Source organism: Carassius carassius, chromosome 35, assembly GCF_963082965.1.
Source record: "Carassius carassius chromosome 35, fCarCar2.1, whole genome shotgun sequence".
Taxonomy (NCBI): Eukaryota; Metazoa; Chordata; class Actinopteri; order Cypriniformes; family Cyprinidae; genus Carassius; species Carassius carassius.
The window spans coordinates 27,596,588-27,609,087 of NC_081789.1; the positions used below are offsets into that span (position 1 = coordinate 27,596,588).

The following is a 12,500-nucleotide window of genomic DNA, read 5'->3' on the forward strand; positions in this document are numbered from 1 at the left end:
GTCTGTGTGTCAAAAGCACTCAAACACGCATTATTATAACGGACTCACACATGCTTACTGTATGTTCAGTACGACACCTGTACGCTGCCACAATCGTGTTTTCCTTGATTGCAGTCTTCATCCATCCAAACTCTACTAGAGAGACCGGCACCGGTGCAGAGTTTCTTCCTCTGAACAAATGTAATTAACTGGCTAAAGCCGGCGGCCCGAGGCTCGTTTACAGAGCTGAGCGGACTGATCCATCTGTAGAGGATCTCAACAGCATCAAATAAAACGCATCACACTGTTCTCAGATATTAAAAGCACTGAACTCTAACACGCAGCGCTGCATTTCTGCTCGAGCCCAGAGCACAAGAGCCACACAGCAGCGAAATGACAGAGCTTTTCTCTGCACTTCTCCTGCGGATGAAGAAAGCCGGAGTCTTAGTGAGAATATGAGCTCTGAGACACGCTCAAACTACTCAGACGAAGCTGAAATTATGAGCAGTATTACAGCTGGACTTCCTCCTGCACTTCCTGTGAATCAGCTGATGAACACTACACACATTTCCTGTTCACTACAGTCAGACCAGTCACCTAACTATCATTCACTCCATCCCTCCATCCATCTTACACCCCAGCATCCCTCCCTCCATCCATACATCTATCCATCTTCTATCCATCTAGCATCCCTGCCTCCATCCATACATCTTTCCATCTTCTATCCATCTAGCATCCCTCCATCCATCCATCTTCTATCCATCTAGCATCCCTGCCTCCATCCATACATCTATCCATCTTCTATCCATCCATCCATCCATCTACTATCTAGCATCCATCCATCCATCCATCCATCTTCTATTTAGCATCCATCCATCCATCTTCTATCCATCTAGCATCCCTCCATCCATCCATCTTCTATCCATCTAGCATCCCTGCCTCCATCCATACATCTATCCATCTTCTATCCATCCATCCATCCATCTACTATCTAGCATCCATCCATTCATCCATCTTCTATTTAGCATCCATCCATCCATCTTCTATCCATCCATCCATCCATCCATCCATCCATCCATCTTCGATCCATCCATCCATCCATCCATCTTCTATCCATCCATCCATCCATCTTCTATCCATCTAGTATCCCTCCATCCCTCCTACATCCCAGCATCCCTCCATCCATCCATCTTCTATCCATCTAGCATCCCTCCCTCCATCCATCCATCTATCCATCTTCTATCCATCCATCCATCCATCTATCCATATTCTATCCATCTAGCATCCATCCATCCATCTTCTATCCATCCATCCATCCATCTATCCATCTACTATCTAGCATCCATCCATCCATCCATCTTCTATCTAGCATCCATCCATCCATCCATCTTCTATCCATCCATCCATCCATCCATCCATCCATCTTCTATCTAGCATCCATCCATCCATCCATCCATCCATCTTCTATCCATCCATCCATCCATCTTCTATCCATCTAGTATCCCTCCATCCCTCCTACATCCCAGCATCCCTCCATCCATCCATCTTCTATCCATCTAGCATCCCTCCCTCCATCCATCCATCTATCCATCTTCTATCAATCCATCCATCCATCTATCCATATTCTATCCATCTAGCATCCCTCCATCCCTCCATCCATCTTACATCCCAGCATCCCTCCTTCCATCCATCTTCTTTGCATCTAGCATCCCTCCCTCCATCCATACATCTATCCATCTTCTATCCATCTAGCATCCATCCATCTAACATACCAGCATCCCTCCATCCATCCATCCATCTTCTATCCATCTAGCATCCATCCATCCATCCATCTTCTATCCATCTAGCATCCATCCATCCATCCATCCATCTTCTATCCATCTAGCATCCCTCCATCCATTCATCCATCTATCTATCAATCTTCTATCCATCCATTCATTCATCATCTATACATCCATCCACCATATATCAATTCTATTCATCCATCGTCCATCTAGTGTCCCTCCATCTATCTCTCCATTCATTCATTCATTGTTTCATCCATTCATCCATCTACCTTCTATTCATCATCCATCCATCACCCGTCTAACTTTTCATCATCTATCATTTCTATCCATCCATCTAGCATCCCCATCTATCTATCAGTCTTCTATCCATCCATCCACCATCTATCATTCTTTTCATCCATCTATCTCTCCATTCATTCATCCATCCATCCATCCACCTTCTATCCATCATCCATTTATCTTTTCATCTTCTATCTATCCATCCATCCATCCATCATATATCCATCCATCCATCTTTCATTCTTCCATTTATCTATCCATCTTCTATCCATTTATATCCATCCATCATCCATCTATTCATTCACCATCTCTCTCTCCATCCATCTATATATTTTCCATTATCCTTCTATCCATCATCCATCCACCCTCCATCTAACATGCCTCTATCAATCCAATCTATCCATCATCTATCTATCCGTATACAATCTAATCATCCAGCCATCTTCTATCTAGCATCCCTCCATCTATCTCTCTGTAATAGTTCAGTCTTTGATCAGAAGCTCATTTCTCAGTTTTCTGTTCATCAGAGCAGCAGTGAAGTCAGAACCGCAGCTCGATCTCTCTGAACGAACCCGCAATTAAAACATGTGATTGGTGCAATTAGCTGAACATTACCCCAGACTCACTGATAATTGAATTAAGAGGGCTTTAGGTTAATCAGACACGGATGAATTATTTCACAAAGGTTAACAGAATCAATAACTTTTGTTCGGGAATCATTTAGTCATGTAATGTTCAGCTGTAAATCCGGCGAAAGCCAGCAGATCCTCCGAAAGAAGAAGAAGGTCAAACTCCTACACTGAGAAGAAACCAAAATAAACCTGTTTCTGGGGGGAGATATTCTCTATTAATAAAATTAAAAGAAAAAAAATAAATGAATAAATAATCAAATAATATAAAATAAATATCTAAAATAAAAATAAAAAATAAAAAAAAATAAAAAAAAAAATATATATATATATATATATATATATATATATATATATATATATATATATATATATATATATATATATACAGTTTATATGCATGTTAGGAATAAAGTATTAATTATAAATTAATTAATAAAAATAAAAAAAAGTAGTTTTTTTCCCTTTTTTAAGTAATGTTTCTAAGTTTAACGTGTTACTACACAACTACAGACACTGTTGGGATCAGACGGCATCAAATATTAATAACAGAGCGCGAGACGAGTGATGGGATGTTTAATGAGGAGCCGGTGTGGAGCTGAACAAAGAGCAGATCTGGAGCGTCAGCAGAGAATAACTCAGCTGCTAAAGAGCAGAACAAGGCTTTTCTCAAGATTTACTGCCGACTTAAAGGCCAGCCATTACTTTACCGATATGACACTGACCGCTGTGATCTCCAGACCTTCAGCTGAACCGCAGACACACACACACACACACACACACAGCCGTATGAAGAACAATCATCATCATCTTCATCATCATCAGAACTAGGCTTTATTTTCAGAAACAAGCTGTGAATGTGACACAAACACTTTCTGTAGATTCATTCCTAGCACTCAGTGTATGTATGTGTCTCTCATTAACACATATTATGAATATGAATATTATGCTTATGAATATTCACGTAGGGTCCCAAAGTCTGACATCACCAGCAGATTCATATTCATAAATACAAGTGTATATTGCTTTTTACAATAACATGTAATATTTCTTCTAACATAAATATGAAAAATGTCTCATGTTAATATATTTTACTACATATATTTTAATAATAAAATAGTAATATAAAAAAATTATAATTATAAATAAAATATTCTTTCAAATAAACTAACAAACTAAATAAATACATAAAAATAAATAAATAAATAGGTTTTAGTGATTATTATTCATAACCTTTCACAATTCTAAAACTGTGTTTTTCAAGCTTTAATTAAATTGAATAAATATTTAATTAAACATGTTTTAGTGATTTCAGTGTCTGCTTTATATGCATATAAATGTACCCTATTCTTAAGTGTCACATGAGTAATAAAGACTGCTGTTTGTAGTGAGTATTAGAGTAAGCTGCACAAAATCTTCCTCTCATTCCAGCTGCCGCATTTTTGGCCTCCAGGATCAGAGACCTTACAAACTCATCCTTTAATTAACGAGGAGGAAGCTGAAGCCATGGCAACCGGAAGCTGCTGGAGCGCTATGTGAGCGCAGCTCGTTAGAAACAAGTAATCAGTGCACGGACAAATACAACACGCCAAGACAACCTGCATCCACAACAACACACAGAGAGAGAGAGAGAGAGGGAGAGAGAGAGAGAGGGAGAGAGAGAGAGGGAGGGAGAGAGAGGGAGAGAGAGAGAGAGGGAGAGGGAGAGAGAGAGAGAGAGGGAGAGGGAGAGAGAGAGAGAGAGAGGGAGAGAGAGAGAGGGAGAGAGGGAGAGAGAGAGAGAGAGAGCGAGAGAGAGGGAGGGAGGGAGAGAGAGAGAGAGAGAGAGAGAGAGAGAGAGAGAGAGAGAGAGGGAGGGAGAGAGAGAGAGAGAGAGAGAGAGAGGGAGAGACTTTTCTGACTTTTAAACTTCTTTTAATTTACACCATTTTTTCAAAACATTACAAAACTAATACAAAAACAAAAAATAAAACCAGAACAGTTTTACCAATTAAAAACCATGTCTCCACACTCACTCATTGTCACTAAAGCATCTCTTACACCCCACCTTGTTTTGAAAAAAAGTACATTATCAGTTTGTTTATAATACGCAAATTCAACAGCAACCCTAAATTCTACCAATGATTTAAAAAGAGGCAACAAGTCAACATCTTGACCCACGTTTTTACATTGATGTGTTTTCAGGATTGCCAACTTGGCATGTCCTATTAAAAAATTGGCAAGTACACACCTTTCACGACATGATTGGTTATACTTGCAACCAAAGATAAAAAGGGTATTTGTAAAAGAAAATCCCAATTTCGTAATTAGTGTTCCCAAAAGTACAAAAAGTGGAGCCAGTCTAGAACATTCACAAAATAAATGAAACACAGTGTCAGAGGCCTTACAAAAAGAACATTCAGGTAAAACCATTTCATTGAACTTGGAAACAAAGTTGTTTGTAGCCAAGACACTGTGAAGTATTCTCCACTGTAGATCTCCACATCTTTTAGGAACTGGGGGTTTGTACAACAGCCTCCATGAGGGATTTACATCTCTGGGCACAGAAAGGTAAGCTCTCCACTTAGTGTCTATTCTTACCTTCAGTTGGTCAAAGTGTGCGGATTTAGCACAAATATGGTAAATTATTTTCTTCCCCATTCTTTGGAAATCCAAAAATTCAAACCCCTTTAACAAGAAACTATTAGTATTCTCTTCAAGTTCCAATTTTTTTGGAACAACTTTTAATGCTGGAAAAGTCTTAAATACCATACAATCAATTAAAACAGAATCTATAAGTGAAGTTAATACTGGGGGGAAACAAGCTTTAAAGCTCTTAACCATCCCTTCCACCATTCTTACTGACCTTATCCCAACCTGGTCAGCAAGTGACTGATCCGTTCGCCACTGACCTCTTGTTGTATCGAGCAGGTCCATAACTCTAGTTACTCCTGCATTCAGAAACAACTTAATTACAGAACCCGATAATGAAAACTGTGTCTTAAAAAGAGGATTAAAAAACAGAGGTTCTGCACACCCATAATTTTCATCATCTACTCTTGAGAATTTTAACAAACTCCATGAATGAAAAATGGATTCATGAAATTTCAAAAGAGAGCAATTCGCATTTTCAACATAAGGCTTCTCAATTAAAAATAACTCTCTGTCAAGATCTGTTCCTCCAAGATCTTTAAGAATATACAAGCAATAATCAATCCATGGCTTTCCATCTGAACAGTAGAGCAGTTTTTGCAATGTTTGCAATCTCATTGCTGCAATTTTGGATTCAACGTGTATAAGGCCTTGACCTCCCTCTGAAACAGGAAGATAGAGAACCCCAGGAGGAAGCCAATGATGGCCATTCCAAAAGAATTCAACAAGTGCCCTTTGAACCTTTAGTAACAGTTCTTTAGGGGGATTTAGCACTGTAACCTTATGCCACAGCATTGAAGCTGCCAGGTTATTAATTATAAGGCATCTCCCTCTAAAGGACAGCTGTGGGAGAATCCACTTCCACTTCTGGATTTTGCCAATAACCCGGTCAACCACTCCTTCCCAATTCTTCTCCATGTACTGGTCAGTTCCAAAATAAATACCAAGAACTTTAAAGCCATCATGGGCCCATTTACACTGATTTGGAAACTGAGGAGGTCCTGAACCATGCCAGTCTCCCATCAACAAAGAAGTACATTTTTCCCAATTTATACATGCAGAGGAAGCTTTCTGAAAAGTATTCAAACATGAAATAATATTATCAACATCATTTGAATTCTTAATAATCAGAGTTACATCATCGGCATATGCTATCAGTTTTACTTGGGGAACTTTAGGGCAGCCAGAACCACCAATACCACACAGTCTTTTTCTCAGCAGACTTAAAAAAGGCTCAATAGAAATAGCATAGAGTAAACCCGATAGAGGACACCCTTGTCTTATTCCTCTTGTCACTGAAAAGGGTCTTGTTAATGTACCATTAACTCTTAACATGCTAAAAATATCATTATACATCAGCCTAATACAGGACACAAAATTCTGACCAAATCCAAAAGCCTCAAGTGTCTTGAATAGATAAGAGTGGTCCACCCTATCAAAGGCCTTTTCTTGGTCCAGAGAAAGAAGGCCGATGTCCAGGTTATGCCTTTTTGCCACTGTAATAATGTCTCTAACCAAAAAAACATTGTCAAATATTGTTCGGTTAGGAATACAATAAGACTGGTCATTGTGAATGACGGTTTCTATACAGTTCTTCAATCTGTTGGTTAAGGCTTTTGAAAATATCTTAAGATCAACGCACAGCAAGGAGACAGGGCGCCAGTTCTTTAAACAACCAAGGTCTCCTTTTTTGGGGATCAAAGTTAAAACTGCTCTCCGACAGCTTAGAGGAAGGGTCTCTTTTTCAATACTTTCCATCAAAACGTCATAAAAGTCCTGACCAATTAAGTTCCAAAAAGCCTTATAAAACTCGGCTGAGAGACCGTCCAAGCCAGGTGACTTTCCAGGATTCAATTCCTGAACAGCTCTTGAAAGTTCAGCCATTGTTAAAAGACTCTCAAGATCCATCTTATCCTTGTTTGACAATTGTGGCAAGTCAGTCAGAAGTATGTCTGCTTCTACTCCATTACAAGGCTCTGCACGATACAACTCTTCATAAAAAGACATAGCAAAAGAATTAATTTCCATTTGTGTTGTTAATACTCGTCCATCTGGGAGTTTCAGTTGATGAAGATGCTTATGTGCTGCTGTTTTTTTTCCAAGTCCGAAGAAAAAAGCAGTAGGAGAGTCCATATCATTTAGACGAGTGAACTTTGCCCTTAAAAGGGCAGTTTTACCTTGTTCTTCCGCTAAATTGCGTAAAAGAAATTTATTCCTTTCGAAAGAATCAGTGGAAGTAGAGCTTGTAGTACTTTGACTACTTAGTCCAAGAATTTCTTCTTCAAGAGCTTTCATTTTCTCTAGTAGGGCACCCCTGCTATGTGCAGTAAACTGCTGACAAAAAATTCTAATCTGTATCTTGCCCACGTCCCACCATTGACTTAAAGACTGGAAATTTACTCTCTCCTCTCTCCAAGAACCCCAAAAAAGGTGAAAAGAGTGAATAAAAACGTGATCCTGAAGTAACCTATTATCAAAGTGCCAGAGTGATTTATAAGATTTGTTGGACTCAACAGAAATAGCCATAGAAATATAATGATGATCTGAGAGAAAAGTAGGTGAAATAGAATTTGTAAAAAATCTTCCCCTATTACGTGCTTCTGTATAAAACCGATCAAGCCTGGCTCCAGACATATTATTTGAGTTCACTTTCATCCAAGTATACTGTCTAAGCCCAGGAAATGCATCTCTCCACAAATCAACAAAATTATATTGATCAACTATACTTTTAAGTGTATTCGCCGAAAGGGAATGTGGTTCATTATGATTCCGATCCAATTGCTGATTTAAAGTGCAATTAAAATCACCCCCCAGTATAATAATATTATCCTGAGGACAGTGCGATAACGCATCTGATAACTTTTCAAAAAAAGTAATACGCTCCCGACCATCATTTGGAGCATATACATTAAACAGGGAAAAAACTTTGTCACCTAAATTAACATCTACTCGTAAAATTCTCCCTGGTATTATCTCAATACTCTTAACATTACCACCAACCCGGGGTGAAAACAATACTGCAACCCCTGCACTAACATTTGTGCCATGGCTCAAACACACATTACCCTTCCAATCGCTAAGCCACTGTGACTGATTCTGCAAATCCGTGTGTGTTTCCTGGAGTAAGATCACATCAGCCTTTTTAAGAATTAAATAATTAAAAAGATCATTTCTTTTAACTGTACTACGACAACCATTAATATTTAAAGACCCAATATTAAAAAAGGTCATGACAATAATCACAATGGGGTATAAAGCAACCCACCACATCTGCCTTTTGACACTTTTCATAGAATCAGTGTTTTTTCAGACGTGAATTTAGGCTTCTTCTAACTACACTAACAAGTTTTTTAAGCCTGTAGCGTTTCGGTTGATCCAGTTCCTCCAACGTCGCCTTTCGCATTGCAATAGCACCAGATTCAACAAAAAGTTCCAAATCAGGAAAATATTTTTCCAGTTTGGGTTTTCTCTGATTCTTAGTAGCATCCAGAAAATTGTTCAACTGTTGAAATGTATAAAAAGGAAGTTTTGACTGGGAAATAAAATTCCCAGCAGAATTCCCTTGTGAATTTACATCATACTCTTCACATTCAGAGTCATTCTCAGATAAATCATCAGTTCTCTGTGACAACAGATCTAGGTCTTCATCCTGTGACAAGCTGCTGCTTTGTACCTGTATGTTCTCAATCTCAGTTTGATTCCCTTGGTATTTTATTAAATCACTAACTGCCCCGTCAACTTTGAGCTCCTCATCAACTTTAACACTTGCATGTGTAGTAATGATGGAAGCACTGTCTGTAACTTCAGTATCTTGTGCAAGCACATCAGAGCCCTCTCCACTGTTAAGTAACACAGCGGTTTCATCCTGCTGTATTATATCAGTATTTTCTGCTGCAGTGTCATTTGCCACAGCAGTATTCACCTGATCCACTACAGGATTACTTTCCTTCTCCTTTTCAGCTTCCATATTTAAAGGACACGATTGCCTGACATGACCCGGTTTCGAGCAAGTAAAACATTTCATTGAATCAACAGTGATAAAGATCGTATAATCTTTCCCATTCAATGCCAGTTTCACAGCAACCTCCAGATTTTGAAATTCGGGATTTAAAATCATGTACGTTTGACGTCTAAATGACATTATGTGCTTTAATTGTGGGGCTTTTAAACCAAGCGGTATCATTTTAATCGGTCCCATTAACTTACCATAACGCGCAAGAATGCGCTCAAGTGTATCCTTTGGAATAAACGGAGGAACATTGGAGAGGATAACTTTTTTCGAGGGGTTAGACAGCGGCAAAACAGGAATGAATGCATCTTTCACAGATAATCCACGTTCAACCAAATCAGCAACCATAGTCGTTTCCCTCAAAAAAATAACAACTGCCTTATTCATTCTCGATGCAGACAAGATGTTTAAAGCACCAACTGCATTGCTAACAGCAATTAAACAATCTTCTACTGACACGGTTTCGTCTGATAAACACTTGCACCCATGGCGTGCAGTCAAAGACGCAAAGCCATCAGAATTAGATCCCATTGCTACTCTCTTTTGCCGACAGAGTCAGCAAATAATAAAAAGACTGCCGTAGTTTCAATAAGCTCAACCAATACCTTATCTAAAAAGAGAAAAAAGGAAAAAGTTTGAAACTCACTCAAACACGCTGCTCAGTCGCTCATACAATCGTCCCAAACGCTCCGCACTCGCGCATGCACACAGAGAGAGGGAGAGAGAGAGAGAGAGAGGGAGGGAGAGAGGGAGGGAGAGAGGGAGGGGGAGGGAGAGAGAGAGAGAGAGGGAGGGAGAGAGGGAGGGAGAGAGGGAGAGAGAGAGGGAGGGAGAGAGACAGAGAGAGAGAGAGAGGGAGGGAGAGAGACAGAGAGAGAGAGAGAGAGGGAGAGAGAGAGAGAGGGAGAGAGAGAGAGAGGTATCTGTATAACTTGTTTACTGTTTATTGCTTTGGCAACATTGTGCTGTTTCACAGTCATGCCAATAAAGCTCATTTGAATTGAAAAAAATTGAATTGAATTGAATTGAGAGAGAGAGAGAGGGAGGGAGAGAGGGAGAGAGACAGAGAGGGAGGGAGAGAGAGAGGGAGAGAGAGAGAGAGAGACAGTCTGAGTGTGATGTATGTGTGAAGTTCAGGCCGAGCGCTGGATGTATTGATGAGACTCGTGTGTCCAGCAGATTTAACAGCATCTCTAAAGATCCCTGATTTACTCCCTCTTTCATAAACCTGCCAGATTTACACCTGCTGACGATCAGAGCCGGAATCAGGAGGACAGCAGCAAAGACAGAGATTCACTTTCAGGAACATGTACAGGCCGAGAATCACTGGACGAAAGAAAAAACAAAACAAAAAACCTGAACAAACATAAAAAATAAAAATAAAAATGTTTTCCTATTTTGTACAGTACTATGGTAAAAAAATACTCATTGAAAAATTGGTATGAACATAACATCACACAAATTTTCAATTTATTGGACATTTTTTCAAATAATAGGATATTTAAATTTTTTATAAAAAAAATACTATGTACACATTTTTCATTGAAATAATACTTATATCAAATAAATAATTTTTTTTTACATTATAAAAGTAATAAAAAGTAATGAGAATTTGGGGTAACGTAAACATTTTTTTACATATAACAATGGTCATTGGTCAGTTGCTTTAATGCTTTAAAATAAAACAGGATTACAGAAATGAGAATTTAGGGTAAATGTGATTTAAAAATGTATTATAAAAAAAGCACACAATTTCAACTTTTAAAAAAGTACATGTAAAAAAAAACATTTTGCATTACAGTAAAAATAATGAGGTAAAATATTTTTTATAAATAATTATTTTATATAAAAAAAAATAAATTTACATTTTATTAAATGAAAAAAATACATATATATATATATATATATATATATATATAAATAATAATAATAATAAAATACTGGTTCTAAAACTAGGCCTCATTTTCTTTCTTTTTGAGGTGAATATGATCTGAAGTTGAAAATCACCTAAAAAGTAATAAATTCTATAAACACAAAATGCTGTTATGATTTCAACAGAAGCTAATAAAAATCAACTTTGGAATAAAATATCCTAAAGTGACAGAAAAGATCATAAAAGGACGATCAGGGGCTGTAAAACCATCCTGCTGTTCTTTAAGAGGAACCGGGGAAATCAAAAGAGGATAAAGATTTCTTAGCATGTAATCCACGCAATAATAAAAGCTGCTTTCTGTCATCATCAGCGATGCGCAGAGATACGCGGAGACTCTCCTGAGACACGACTCTGACTCAAGCCTCCAGAAGAAACACCAGCAGAAGAGAGCAGCTGCCTCCAGGGACGGGAGCAAGAACAATCCCATCGTCTCCAGAAATAGAGGAGAGCCGGAGGAGCGTTCCTCATGAAAACCAGCGGGGGCGACGGCCGAAACAACCAGCGTTCACACTGATCCCCTTACACTATTGTGCCAGACTTCAGAAAACATCTCATCTCAACACACGCTCGCATTCAGTTCAGTCCTACGCACTCACATTGAACGATCGCATTCACGATCGCGGCACACATCTGCTGTTTGAGAAGCAGTTTAATCTCACCTCGTGTTTTCATGTTTACACGCAGAAGATTTAAAGGCAAAGCTGCTGTGACCAATTTCTGCCAAAACAGACACCATGATACTCATGAAGCCACGCACATCTTCAGTTGAAGTAATGTCTAAAACAAAACATCTTAGATGTGCGTGACAATACATATACTGCATATATATGCATGAAGTTACACATATTTCCTTCTTAAATGATTTTTTAAAAGATAAATTAAATTAAATTAAATTAAATTAAATTAAATTAAATTAAATTAAATTAAATTAAATTAAATTAAATTAAATTAAAGCATTTAGGGTAAAATGCTAATATTATATTAAATATTTACAAATTTTCTATATAATCAATAATAAATTAAATTAAAAATAATTTTAACAAATAATATCTTTTGCATTATCGTAGTGATACTTTGAGGGAAAATGTGATGTTTTTATAATTTCTTTTGTTTTTTTTTGTTTTTTTTTTTACTTACTGAGTATAAAGTCACAATCATTTCCATTTCCAAACTAAAATACTATAAAATTTAATTAAATTAAAAAGTAATGTAATACTAAAGTATAATAATAATAACCTAAATTAATTGTAATT

At 37.8% G+C, this 12,500-nt stretch overlaps 1 protein-coding gene across 10 annotated transcripts in view; it reads right to left on the minus strand.

Moving 5' to 3' along the window:
* Positions 1–12,500, minus strand: part of LOC132116459 (receptor-type tyrosine-protein phosphatase mu-like) — a 214,041-nt gene that overhangs the window by 93,640 nt on the left and 107,901 nt on the right. The gene's annotated exons all lie outside the window — the stretch shown is intronic.